Source organism: Athene cunicularia, assembly GCF_003259725.1.
Source record: "Athene cunicularia isolate RWA chromosome 2 unlocalized genomic scaffold, athCun1 chr2_part1, whole genome shotgun sequence".
NCBI classification, from domain to species: domain Eukaryota; kingdom Metazoa; phylum Chordata; class Aves; order Strigiformes; family Strigidae; genus Athene; species Athene cunicularia.
Window position 1 is genome coordinate 105,635,103 of NW_020799095.1, and position 15,047 is coordinate 105,650,149.

The following is a 15,047-nucleotide window of genomic DNA, read 5'->3' on the forward strand; positions in this document are numbered from 1 at the left end:
TGAATCACAAGCATGAATAAGTTTAGGGTCTTAAACTGTGACATTCCTTACAAGTGAAAATCTAGGACAAGAGTCAGCTAAATGCAATAAATATATCTCCTGGAAAAAAAAAAAAAAAACAAAAAACAAAAAACAAAAAACAAAAAAAAAAACCCAACCAAAACCTAACAACTCTAAAACAAAGGGTAAGATAGAGAAAGCAGTGGTATAATTTATTATTTCTTTGCATATCTGGCTCCAGGAGAGACCCATCAACATTACAGCTGAGCACCTTCACTGTACCAATCATTCAGCTGCTTCTCTAAACATTCCTCCAGGTTGGTGTTGCTGATGCTGTTCCACAAATGAAGTTCGAGGTTATAAAGGAGCGTAAGAAGGTACATTTCCCCTTTGTGTTGCTTATCTGCATCAACAATCCTTTTAAAGTATGAGTAGGGAGAGGAAAAAGAAGCAGAAATAGCAGACTATAACTAAAACCTCTAAACCCTGTCAAAGGTGAGAAACAGGTCAGGAGGCAGCAGTGTCCAGGATAAAAAGAAAGCCTTGCTGTGATTACTTTCTTCACGGAGATAAAAAGGACCAGTCTGGGGCACTTAAGACTTCACTGCTCTGGGCAAGGAACTTGCTCTGTTATTGTGCTAGGTTGCAGGGTTAAGCCAGGCTTCAGTCCTCATGGCCTTGACTTCCCACCCGTGGCAAAGCTGTAAGCAGGCTTGTGTTTATCCGCTTTGAACTTTGTAGCCTACACATGTAGTCTCACTGTAACTGAAGTCTATCTTCAGTTACTGCTGACATGGTCCTTCCCTCCCTCCTTCTGTGGCCCTTCTTTTGTGGCGGCATTTTGGCAGACCAGCCCTAGTGTGGCATTAGGTGCTGCAGGAACCCACCCTGTGCATGGGACCCATCTTCTGTGCTAATGAAGGGGCCGTACTCACAGAACAGTGATGTTTCATGCTGTGGCATCAGCTGCAGTTTGCTAAGCCCTTGCTCTCCTGTGCTGGGGTGTTGGGAGCCCTTCTGTGGGGTATGGGGGACTTGTGGAGTTTGGTCTCTGATTCCTTGAGGACCAAGTATTTACTACAGAGCAGCCAGTGGGGAGAACTGGACTCAAAGATGCCAGTGTACTTCTCCACAATACCCTTGAAGAAATGTGGAAAAAATCACATCCCTTACATATCAAGAATCAATCTTACTCCTATCAAGGTTAATGGCAAAGTTGCAATTTATTTAAGTGGAAACAAGATTAGGTCCCGAGTGGCTGGAATTAGAGCTTGGAGCAGGAAAAGACATTGAAAATTAAGAAGGTGGTTGTGGGTTACACGAACTTTTTCCATTGTCGTGCTGTCTGAAACAGCCCTGCAGGCACTTGTTCTTGCCCTCTTTGTCACACTGACCCCAGAGCTTGTACATACAGCTAAATGACTTTTTTTCTGGGTGGAAAACAAGAAGTTTTGGTGGGGGTTAATTTTCAAATCCATGAGATCCCTCATGTAGTCCCTTTTGTGCTCCCACATACACTTTGCAGACACAACGGGGGGTGGGGTGGTGGTGGTGGGGTGGTGTGACAGAGAGCAGGGACAAGTGGTCAGAGAGGTTGGGAGTTGCTTAAACTACTTTTAACACCATCTCACTTTTTATTACATTCTTCCTACTCTTTTTCCTGTTTCCATTTCCAGGCATCAAGTGTAAGAACCAAATGATCTTTCATCTCTTCTTGTCACTGCTGGCTGCAACAGGCCGTCATCTTCTATCTGTCAGGGATGATGGCTGTCTGGTAGTGCTGAGGGCAAGTTCAGGTAGATGATGTGGCAAAACGCTTGCCCCAGCTGGAAGTCAGAAAGTTGGCTAACGCCCTCACAAGTATTCAGACTTCATGTGCGTTGGATACTAGTGTGAATTACTGTCACTTAACAACCCACAGTTTATCACTTGAAGTACAATAGCTGCCAAGGTATGTGCCCGCAGGCAGATATAAAGTGAGCTGGTTTACTTAAGTCTCTTTTATAGAAAGCTGAACTAGGGCAGATTGCCTCAAATTTCCTGGGGCAGATCACTGTGCTGATGTATGGTGACCTGACTATATTTGAGCCCTTAGTCCAATAGGAAGCACATGAATATTTTAAAGGATCTACTCCTAAATATTAAGGCATTATTCTATATGTCATCAAACTACTATATTATGATATTCCCTTCTGGGAAATGATATGCTGTAACTTATCCTGCTTTACAGTTTATTTGCCTTCCAGTTTTTCTCATTTTGCACCAAAACATTCTTGTCTCTTAACCTTCTTTTAAAAGTGCCATTACTTTTATGGGTCCATTGCCAGCTGCCCTTGCTGCTGTTGGCCCCTCCTCCCTGCTTCTCTGACTCAGCATTTCGTGAAACCGCACTTGGCAGGAAACACACTTTTAGAGGGACCAACTGTAATTTAGACAAAAAGACCATTAGCTGCACTCAGCAGCAATAGCAAGGCTGCTTTTGTGCTGCTACGTTAAAGCAGACCGAGGCCAGGAAGAAATACATTATTTATGTTTACTAAGTTTTGGATAGGCAGCTTTTCAAATCTTACCTTGCTTCTTTTGCAGTATTTTGCTCATGTAGATTATGAGCTCTGGTGAGAGATCCTGCTCCCTGGCACTAAGCAGTTAACGTTTAACAGGACCCAACCCACAAACCCACAGATGTTTCTGTGGGCCCTTCAGAAGAATGTGGTATTTTCTAAACTGGGAAGACCATAGCATGTGGCAACCAACATCAGCATGATCTTTGATTCTGGTTCCTGCTCCCTGGAGACTTGATTCCCTCCAGAATCGCCTGTTTTCCTCATTAGGACAGAATTACTGTTTTCTCCATGACCAACCAGCTACACACTCTGTTTGTATCTCCTCTTTTGGATGTCAAACAGAGGAGAAGAGCAGAGACAGTTATGGACGATATATTTACTTCTTGTCAAGAGGGGATATTTCTATTAAAAGAGCAGAACTCTTCCCTGATACAGTCAAGGTCTCAGAGTTGTCAAGGTAGATAATATTTTAAAATATATGGCTTCTGACAAAACAAACAGGAGTTTGACATAGGAACAGTCAAAAAGACTATTCAGCCTTTATTTTAGGCAGACTGTACAGTATTAAGGACAGGTCAAGGATAATGAGCTGTGATTGTAAGAGTCATGTAGGAGAGAAAGATGTAGCGATGTGTCATTTCAATCAAGGGTGAGTGAGTCGGAAGGCTTTTTGTCTTCTGCTTGTCAAGGAGAAAGCGGTTTCCTCCTGCAGTACCATCGTTGCCCCGCAGCAGATATTGGTCTGAACTAGCAGGTTCTGGTCTTGTTTCTGGCCCTCTTGAGAAGTGGAAGGGCCCACTGTAGCTTTTGATCTACTGCAAAGCCCAACTGCAAAACAACAGACTGGGCATTGCAATGCGGTGAAATAAAAGGCATCAGCAATTAAACAGGATATTCATGACAGTGACTGAAAATTACTTTATTTCTTGCTGCCTTTGTTTAAAGAATGTCCTTTCCATATACTCATAATGTACATGACAAATTACTATCTAGCTGTGGGGGAAATACATAATGGTCTCTATCTCCTATGGAAGGTCGATCACCAAATGATTAAAGCATAGTTTTTTAAGGTTATTCCCAACAAGGACCTGCTAACTTCTTTGTTATTGATGTTTATTTGGGCAATTACACCAAAGTACAGTAAGTATGCAAAGAGAAACAGTTTTTAACATAGTATCTGAATTCATGCATGCATGCATATATAAATAGATCTATGTATAAGCAATATTTTAAATATCTGTCTGACAAATAAATTAGTATGGAAATTAGCATAAGAAAATGTAAATGAACACATATTTTTTGCATGAACAACACATTCTCTCATTGGAAAATTTGAACCTAGTGGCTAAATAAATTCTGAGAAAGGTTTAGGGTATTTTTTCTATCTCTTTTTTTTTTTTTTTCTGGGGAGGAAAGAAACACCAGCAGGTTTGATCTGGCAGCACAGATTTAAAAATACAGCAACAAACCCTAATGCAACAAGTTGGAACACCTTGATCTCACTGGAAAAGAAATGCTTACCACTTGAAGTCTTCTCCCAGGACTGTTCCCCTTCCACAGATCCTATGGATTTTGTAATCTACTAATTTAAATAGGAATTGGTAAGGAATTACTAAATCTGACAATCTGAGAATGCAGCTTTTTAAAACAGCTCTTCAGGGCTGCTAACCTGTTTGTGATATATCCTCTCTTCTCAAGTAAAACCCTGGTTATTTTAAAACAGAGCAGGACTAAAAGCACTATGGACAATCAACAGATCTGATTACAAATTTAATGGTCTGATTCACCCCTGCTCTGCTTCAATTTTGAAGCAGTGTGAATCCAGTGCTTATTATCTCCTCAACCCAGACACAATCTGGACAAGCACAGCAAGGAACAAGTTTCTGGGACTTTAAGCTTGTTCTGCTTTATTCATTTTTATGGTTTTAAGAGCAGCTGTCTTAGAGATTTGTGATCTTTTCTAAAAGCATGACCATAGTGATCATAAGGGCTTGGTGAATTTACTAACCCTACTTGATTAAATCCTCCTTTGACACCATTATGAAAGAATTAGTTCAGGAGCACAGATTTAGATCTCCTCTACCATGTATTTGCCAGATGTAGGATGAACTTTGTAAGCATTTTGTTCCTGCTTTGGATTTGAAGAGGAAATATCAAAATATGTAGAGTAGAACACTACAACCAACACTAAAAATCTCACTGAGATTTCTTATTCCAGGTGCTGAACTTTAAAATGGATCATCTAATGGTCCCCAGCTTCCCTTGCAGCCTAGAAATACATGTGTGACTCTGGCTTGACAGTTAAGTGACCAAAGTCCTGTGATAGAGATTGTATTTTAGTGATAGCATTGGATATTTCAGAAAAGAGATGAAGCTCATACGATCTCCAATGCAAAGACATCTAAAGGCTGAACATTTGGCTCAGAACAAACTCAACCTGAATTGAACCTGTAAGATACGGAAATTATCTTTTCATCGCATCTGCTTAACTATTAGCAGTGATTTCTTTTGTTTAAATATGACCAAAGCTCTCCTCTCCATCTCTTTACTTTTTTTTTTTTTTTTTTAAAGGGTTTTGTTTTACACAGAAATCAATAAATTAATCCTTGATAATCCAAGAAAAAAAGAGAGGCAATAGTTCAAGCCTTTTTGCGTGTGTTTAGAAAAATGAGATACAACACCATTAAAAGTCTTAATTTTCTGTCCAAATTCTAATAAATACTGTATGATGTATAACTCGTAAATATTCACAGCACGTGAGTGGGCTGCCCCTGGAAACTGCATGGCTTGAGCACAGCATAAACTGTCAATTGTAACATGATTAGATGTAAAGGAAAAGGAAGAATTTCTTATGACATTTTGAAGCTTCTTATAGCACAGTACATTCACCTATAATTGCCAGCCAAGATGTTACCACAGGGCCATGGATTGTTATTTAAAAGGCTTATAAAGGCTTTACTTTCCTAAAAATAATGATGAAATTAAACATTGTCATTTAAAAGCTTTTAAAAACAGGCTCCTTATCTTCTCCCATTCAGCAGCAGTGCCTGGCTTAGGAAAATGAAGAGGATGTGCACGATTAGCTAATGTCAGATGATATCCTAAATGACACTGTGTAGAGATTAAGACACTTGGATTTTTCTAAATGTGTATTACAGTGCTATATAAAGGTGCAAAAATGACAGCTCTGGAGTCTGAAGACTCCTCTTTACCCAGCAGTGGACAGAAGACAGGATTGTTCAGTCTTTGCTTCATTCAGGCTATTCCTCATTTGTCTCTTACAGCTGCCATTCAATTTCCAATCAGACAAAGTTTGCAGTAAGGATTTCTCGGGACACTTTAAAAATTAGATTAAAAGTGGAAGACCACCGATATCTTTTACTTAGGGCATCCACTATCAGTAGGTTTTCTTACTTAAATCCATGGTCTAGTAATCTAGAGGTAGAGTCTCATTTTCTGATAATCAGCTACATTATAAAATTAACTTCATTGTTTATCTGCTTCCTAGCTGAAAATGTACCATATAACGTGCAAAGCCTCGAAGACAGGTTTTGGTGTGAAAGTGTAGTTGAGAAGAGACTGGAAACAATTTCCAGAAGTGAAGAAGCTGATTTACATTTAAACAGACTCTCTTCAGAAAGGAAGTTTACCTGGAGTAAACCACTGGGTGGGAATGTCCTTTGAAAGGATGTTAATAGCACCTTGGTTCAAAGAACTCTTTGAAAGTCCTGTAATGCAATTATGCTAAGTTAGAGGAAGTTAAAGGATTGTATATTGGCAAAACCGCAGTTAGAATCCCAGTTGAAGTAATGAGTCAGAAGTGCTATTGATGATAACATTGACACCTGCCTCTGATAACTTCAAAGTCTGCTCTCTGAATGTAAGTTCACTGAGCTCATCTCGCCATTGGACAAACCAAGACAGAGACCCCGGTCCAGGCCTTCAAGAAGTGTAAATGGAGCTATGCCATTTAACAACAGCACATCAAAACTGAGCTCAGCACCTTTTAACATAGAGGATACAATGTCTGCACTCTACCAAATGAAGCCCAACATCTGTAGACGTACAGCTGTTAGTCATAGACAGAAAGGGATCTCTGTGATTATCTGCTTTCTCCATGCTGGTGGGAAAAAAAAAAAAAAATTGCTCTGTGTGAGTTTCTGAGGAAAGACTGAGTGTAAAAGACAGCTTCCACGTTGGTTTCTGAAGTCATTGTGGTTCTAAGTGTTTCTTTCTATCCTTGTGGAGGGTCATGTTCAGACAGAGTGATGGCAGGTTTTTTGTCTGTCCCACAAAGTGCTTCAGGAATACTGAATGAAGTCTGAACTGATGAATGCACCCAGAACTTAACCTTTGGGAATAAAACTCTCTATTATCCAGGGTTTTGTAAGCTGCTGTTTAACAAAAAATGTTTGTGTATTTTAAGTCTGCTTTGATAGTTTCTTTCTTTTTAAACATAAATCTGATATTTTATTTAATTGCTGCTCTGTTCTGCCCAGGCCTGTGAAATGCCAAGCTAGAACTGAAGAAGCCCAAGTATCTCCAAAGATGACACCTCCTTGGATTTGTCTGTGTATGTTGAATAAGAGTGACTTAGCAGAAGGATAAATAATGGGAACATTAATAAAGGCACTATTAACCTTTGTAAGGGATTCTAGATTTTAAAAAATAAGGTGGGAAAGGGCTAGATCTTTCTTCCCAAAGCACTTATAATTATTTGGTTCGAAGTCTGCCCTGTCACAGAGTCGCTGTCTTTGGGTTTCAGTCCCTTGGTTTTCCTTTCTGTGCAGCAACTGAAACATGCAATGGTTCCACCTCAGACACAAGCATATTTCCTTTTTTTTTGAGAAAATCAGGGAATAGGAAAGGTGCAGAGCACTCTGGGTCTTCCCCAGTTTGGAGTTCCCATGCAGATGAGGCACACAACAAGATCTAGGAACAACAGAGCTCTTCTGGCTTCCTGAGCAGAGATGCAGCCAGCCGAGCCCTCAAATGTTATGGGACACAGTCCTCGCTCTCCAGTTTCAGTCTTTTATTGCTAATATCCTCAGTATTGAATTCTGTCCACAGCATAATTTAAGAGTAAGAGCCATGGACTTTACATCTGAAAATAATGTTGGATTTTAGAATTCAGAATTTTACAAGGGAAAATACCTACCCTGGTCATACAGTCGTCTTGTGTACATACTCTATAGGTGATATTGATTTATTGTTCAAATGAATTATTAGTGAAAAATCATATGTAAGTGTGGTCAAGAGGAGAAAAAACCACCCCAAATGCTGTTCTAGTGGAACTGAAAAATATGGAGTCATAGAATCCAAATGACAAAAATAGATTAATTTTTCATGTAGTGCACTGCGGTTAATCCTTGTGCTCACAGTATACTTTATTTAGAATCACTGCAGAATTCCTCTTCTGATTTTTCTCCCTGAAATTAGCCTGTAGCACTATGCTTCAGACTTCACAGGAGCCTAAAGGTATTTGATTTAATTTATATCTATGAGTTTTGTTCTTTGTTCATTTATTTTAATCACTGTTGGTTTTCTCTCCCTTTGACTATCCTAAGATTTCTGTTCTGATACATCATCGGTTATTATTATCTAAACTGTTCTCCACTGAATTCAGGTTCCCTAAAATTTCAAGTACAGCAATTTCTTTTCAGAATGAGTATCATTAAATGAAACTGCTGGATTAAACTATCTCAGAAGCAGAATGTGGAGTTATAATTTTTATATAATATTTATAATGGCAATTCCAATCATCATGCTAACACTTGAATATTTTCTGAGAATTTTCAATTCAGTATTTTCAGATGTAATTATTATTTTAAAGATTATGTAAATCTTCTAAAATTATAATAATGTGTTTAACTGGGTTTTTCTGGTAAACATTAGAAATGCACTATTTTATAATATGGTCAAAGTTAAATTGCATTATTTCACTAGAATATGTAAAATATTTCAATACTGAATATTGAAAAATTAACATGATCAATGCCTATTGGAAGAAAAATTAGAATAGCATATTTCACAAGTTGAAGCTGACTTATCCATTTGTATTTACTTATAAAATTTCCACTTTTCTGCGTGCAACTACATTCATATTTTTAGATATTGTATGGTTTGACATTTTGATTCCAACTGTAGACAGGCTCTATGCCTTCAGATGGGTCTCTGCCAACTAAAAATATGGTCCTAGATAAGTACATACAACCTCCACATTAGTATTAGTGACACCCAGAAATAGATTGCCATGTTGAAATAATTGAACTCCAAAGAGTTCTGTAGCACGTCCATTATTAAGCTAGATCCTAGCTTGCATATACGTAATAGTATAAAGCTAAACAGCCTACATATCCAAAGGGTTAACGTCTGCTTCCATTAGAGAACTGTGGTCTGGTACAACGTTGCAGCTCCTAGTGATTTAGGAGCATAGAATACTGGTGAAAAAGGAGTCTCTGGGTCATGGAACCAGGTCCTCACACCATGGTGCTTTTCATGGATGATGACATCATGCAATACTTTTATAAAGTGTCTAAGTTCCAGCATAAAATTGATCATTTTCTTGATGCTTACACTATCAGAAGGCTGCTCCAGACTGTGACTCCTCCAAAGTTAGAAAACTTGTCATTTAAAATTAAATCGATCATCAGTGAGTCACAGCTTTGTCTTAAACTCTATACTGGCGTGTCTCGCATTGCAATGGAAGTCATTTCACCTTTTCCCAAAGAAACACAGTGGAGGCTCCCTGAGCAGATGGATGAAAACCTCCGTCTTGCTAGAACAGAATGAACACAAAAACTGCTGGTTGCTGCCAGATAATCTCTCTAATCCAACTATTGGATCTTACCCTGCATGAGATGAATCAGGTCTTTGATGGCAAATAAAAGCCTTGTCTGCATTGGTGTGATAGATGATCTTTTCAAAAACCAGAGGGATGTTTAATTCTTTTGCATACCAAGCTCTGAGTATCAGACAGCATTCTAAGGTACCTTACTGTTTCAGAGTTCAAAGACTGTAGAGGATGTGGCTGCCTTGCAGAAAGGAGATTTAGAAAAGGAAAGGTTAAGATTTTAAGTATTTTTCTCCCTATTTTTCTCCATACATTAAATTCACAAATTCCACTCAGGTAAATCATAAAATTGTAGGAGGACATTTTGGCCACAATGGATTACTTGCTGTAGGCTTTTTCATCTCCCTCTGCCTCTACTTAAACTGTTACTGCTGAGATAGGTGAACCTGTGTTTGTTGTGTCAATATTGGTGAACCAGTGTTGCCAATATTTTTGTATTCTGCACACAGAGAGTGCTGTCCTGCAAGCAGAAGATGCACTTGAGAATACTTCAGCCCTGGCAGTCAAAGGTTTCACCAACATTGCTTCACTGAGGACAGAAAATTCAGCAGTAGCTGACTTGCAGAGTTCCAGAAAGACCATTTTATTCCGAATCTATGGTGTGAGAACTTTTGCTTTTAAACCACTGTGCCAGGTAGTTGGAGTAAAAGATGTTACAAAAGCAGCATTTACTTATCTGGATTCTTTGGATTTCTCTGCCACTGTTTAATAATCTGGTGATCAAAAAATGTGAAAAAGCCTTTTGCAGAAAGCAGTAGAAAGACGTTTTATGTTCCTCTTTACTGATTACTGTTGCTTGATGGTAGGAAACAATTATTTTAAGTGGATTACTTCCAAAGAATAACTTAATTTGATAATAAAACAAATACTACTTTCCCATTTATTGATGAATCAAGCAAGGTAATTGGATTTATTACTTCTGAATTTATGAGTAATTCTGTTTCCAAATCACATATGTGTTTCCTCCTCTGCTTTTATGTTCATGAGGAGATGACACTTATTTATTCCTTCTCTTTCTGGCAGAAATTAACTTTTTTGAATCAGAACAGCAACAGTCTTATGCACTGCTTCTGAGCTCAGAATAGAGTTAATTTATACTCACACAATATACATCCTTGCTGGAAAAAAAGTGAGCTTCAGTCACTCTGAGTAGCTAAAAATACTAGTAATTAAACCATCTTGCATTGATATCTATAATATGCACAGTAACAGTGGAATAGTTATAACAACGTTATGATGCTGATTTGTACTACTTCATAACAGGGGCCTGGAAGCTGAGAGGCCCCTGGAAAATATATCCCAGCCTGGCATGTGCAAGAAGCCTTTGATGGGCATATACAGCTAATCTGGGGAGTGGCTGTGCCAAGGGTTGTTGATGCTTCTCCTCCCTCTGCTTTTTAGACGGATACCAGAAATCTACCATGCTGAATTTTTAGAATCTTATAGATGATTTAAGACATAATAAAATCACAGATTTTTCAGATGACTGAATTAATAAAATATTTGGGTTTAGCAGTAATTAATCTTGTAGCAGTTTACACTTCTAGGGCATATTTCACTTGGAGGTCTCACATCAGTTTGCAAACATTAGGTAAGCTTTTTAGACTCTGTACTTAAATACATTTATTTTACAGGGATGGGCTGCAACTACAGTGGTCTACCAATATAGCTATACCCACTCATACCAACACATTTCTGAAGTGGAAATGTGGCTTACACTAGAAAAGCACTTCCTCATTTGGTACAGAGTCAAATCTGTTCCTTGAGGAACTATGTCAGCTTATTCTGGTTTAAAGTGTGATCTCTTTTCATACCTCTGTCCAACTAAGTAATGATAGCAGAACTTTTAATAATAAATCAAATCATGAATGGAAAGTGCTAAAGAAGATCATTCAACCTCGGATTATTTTCTTACACAAAGGGCAAATGACCTCTGTGCTCAAAATACATTACTTTATTGATGGGTTTCATTGATCAGCATATGCCCTTAGTCCCACTGATAAAGATGCAAATCTGTTACATTCCCCAGCTTCACCACCTTTACTCTGCATCAGTGTTGTCCTCTTGCCTGACAAAGCATTGCTCAGAAATGGACTTCTGGTGCTGAAAGAACACATCTGTAGAGTTTCAATTGAATAGCCAGCTTCTGTCATTTGGAACTGTAACAAAACTGCATCTGCTGAAAATCATACAGTTCTGCTAGCTATCGTGGTTTTGCCATGGATCTGATAATATTTAGACATTTTTTCTGGTCTGCCAATGTCAGCCATGTTCTTTAAGGGTGGTCAGCAGTGAATGATGATTCACTTGGGAGTTTCCAGGGTTTCCAGGCTACCAAGCCCCATTGTGGTTTACAGCTGAAACATTTCAATCAAAATTTTCCATTTGTAGATGCCATTTGAAGCCAGTGCTGCACTTTCATAATGTTTTTTTTTTCAGATGAGAACAGAATGTGGTGTTTGAACTGAAATTAAATTCTGGGGTAGAATAGGAGAGAAGGAAAGACATGTTATTTGTTAGGAAAAGCATGCTATGGGCTTTGTGGTACTGTGGGAAAGTTTGTTCTTGCTGAGTCTACTCAAGAGTCCCAAATCCCACATCATCCTGATTCCCACCATGTTTTCCTCTACTTCCTTCCATATAGTGACAGAAAAAGCCAGATCTTTTGGACTAATCTAATATACTCTTTCCTCTTCAGTCTCTTCCCATTGCTCCCAGCAATGGAGGGACTATTTCTGGCCATTTCAGGGCATCGTAGGGCTTTCTCATATCACTTCCAACACATTCCTCACCTCCGTTCACCCAGGAATAATCTGCTGTATTTGATCTCTGTCTCAGGTCACTCGTCTCACAGCTATGTGCCAGGTCAGTGCCAGTGAGCTGTCTTGCATGGCAGAGCTTTGTTATACAGGCTGGTGGGTCGAGTTTCACATGTTCAAAAGGAGTTGGTGTAAAGACAAAGAGAAACAGCATATGTTTCAGTGCCAGTAATGCATAAACTACCTTATCAACTACACAGCGTGAATATCTTTATCCAGCTGTGTTTATATATTATTTTCATTAATTATGGGTGTTCCTAACACTGGACACAAATACGGACACCTTTTTTTTTTTTTTTTTTTTTTTTTTTTTCCTGTTAGGTTGCCTTTTTTTAGTCCATTGTTCTTCCAGATAATAATATTGTCCCCCATTAACCGGCCAGTGATATATCACTTTTTAAAATAAATTTCAGAATACAGCCCTGCAAGCTACCACTCTCTGGATCATCAGTTATGAAAGAAGACACCTTCTTCTTCTGTCCACCATGAATTAAAATAAAATTGCTTATAATCCATCCTTTAAAGCCCTGTGGTCAAATTTATTCCTGGTATCACAGCACAGGAAAGCATAATTGCACAATGGATTAATTTAGTCTCATGAGTTTAGCTGTGCTTTGAAAGCTTTTTGATGTGTTTTATTTTATTTATCATTTTTTCTTTCGGTTTACTTTTTTTAATACCAATGCTGTTTGGGGGCTGTATTACTAACACGAACTTTATAACACAGACTGCATAGAACCCTAATAAAGCTAACAGCATTTTAGCCTTTGCAAAGATTATACACAGTGTATAACCAGCAAAAAATAGTTGTTTTTCAGACATATGCATTCTAAGATCGGAAGTACTCGTGCATTTATTGACTACAGGGAAGCTGTTTGAATTCAGACAAATGCATTTCACACAATTCATTTTAGGGCTGATTCATTTTATCTGCGTGTCTCCTGTGCCAAGTGGGAACATTAGGCCTCTTTAAAAAATGATGGGGGATAATAAATGCTCCAGGCATTTGTTTTGCTGAGATGAAGTAATGGCAGAGAAACATATGGTGAAATATATTTTTAATTACTTTTCAACAATGTTAAATGTTTTTTCCTTATTTTCATATTTAATGTTCTTGATCAAGCTTGCTAAATAGGCAGCTCTTATGGAACACACCGCTTTGTGCAATAACACATGACTAATTTTATGGGCAATATTATATATCACTGTGTATCAGCAACATATTCACTGTAGAATTTTGTTTATGATGCTTTGTGCCATCCAAGGAAACTGGGGGGTGGGACCTGTTCTTTTCCTGTTTTATTTTTTCCTCTGAACCTACAGCTCTCAACTTCTTTGGTTTCATTTTCTTATATTTTTGCTTGTGCATGTAAAGCCGGAAATATGCTGCTCTTCTGGTAGACTAAACAAAAGGAAATCCACCTGGGACCAAGAGGAGACACTAGCCTCCCTTTTAACAACTTAACTTCTAAATCACCCTTCCATCCCCTGCCTTCATCTCCCTCCCTGTAGTACAGACTTCACACTAAAGCAAAGGGAACACAAAGGACACCTGTGCCCTACTAAAGAGAGAAAAGCTGCTAGTGCCTAAAGGCTAAAGCTGAGCTGAACATATTATGGCAATGGAAGTTGGCTAGGCTGCAGATATACCTGCGTAAGGGAAATATGAGCCTATTGCACAAGGCCGGCAAATAACAACTAAAAAGTAACTTACATCACAGAAGGATGTCAGGGGGAAATTAAGGTACAATTATCACCGCTCGTCTGTGCATATATATCATCTCGTTGGATGTACACAAGTGTTCCTTCAATATAAAATATTAAAAAAGTAAAAAAAAAAAAAGAAGTAATTTGCTGTCAACACTTACAGCAGGCGACCACACTCTCCCCTCACTTGTTACAGAGCTCGCACAAATTCTTCTTTTTCTGCAGACATCACAGTCATCACCAGTGTGAGCAGAAGGATGCTTCTTGTAGCATGACCTGGAGATCAACAGTCCCGGGCTATTTCAGACCAGTGAGTCCTTTCCAGAGCTGAGAGCTCCTCACAGACACTTCTCCGCAACCACCACCTTCTTTTTCAGCTTGAGTGGCTTTCCTTCTTGCAGTCGTGGCAGTATGGCAGGAAGAAGATGGCATAGCTCTCTTGCATGTCCAGTGCTTCCCTTCTCACTGCTAGTGATTCAGAGGATTAAATCAGCAGGATAAAAAGTAACAGATGGGGATTTCATTCATTCGCTGTATGTTGAAAAGAGCTTCTAAGAAATATAGCCATTCTTATTGTGACCTCTAGTACGGTGAATGTGGATCCCAGTTTCAGATGGGAGGGGGATGTCTGGATTTGGGGAAGTGGGCACAATAATGGAGAGAAACACTCCAGTGATGTTTTATCAACATTATTCAAGCAAAAAGATAGTTTGTAGCAAAGATCAGTGCACTGAAGATATACATGATACTCCCATTTTTCTCCATTTCTTCCCCTTCTCTTCAGGATCCAGTGCAGAAAAGCAGAAGCCAAAGGGGTTGGTAGTGGGAGAGGTGAACCCCAAGTACAGCTCCTGCAATGAGGTGCTGGCCTCTCAGGCCTGTCCCTGGTACTGGGAAAAACTCAACAAAAAAAAGAGGAAAAAGTTGCTTGTGGGAGAAGGAAGGCCATGGCAATCAGTGGCCTGGTTCCCACACTGCCTGAAGATGCAGAAGGGGAACTGGCCAATTCGGAGTCCGCTCCTACGAGTTTTGGGACACTCTCCAGGGAGAACTTGTTGTGGACTTCCAATACCTAAAAGAGGCTTATAAGAAAGATGGGACAGA

The 15,047-nt window shown here is 39.0% G+C and overlaps 1 long non-coding RNA gene across 1 annotated transcript; it reads right to left on the bottom strand.

Moving 5' to 3' along the window:
• Positions 1 to 1,204: 1,204 nt before the first annotated feature.
• LOC113476843 lies at positions 1,205 to 14,395 on the bottom strand. The gene is made up of 3 exons (XR_003397793.1): positions 14,105 to 14,395; positions 4,086 to 4,143; positions 1,205 to 3,407 (listed from the first exon to the last, which is right to left on the bottom strand). It is a non-coding gene; the product is annotated as an uncharacterized LOC113476843 (long non-coding RNA).
• Between the last annotated feature and the right edge of the window lie 652 nt (positions 14,396 to 15,047).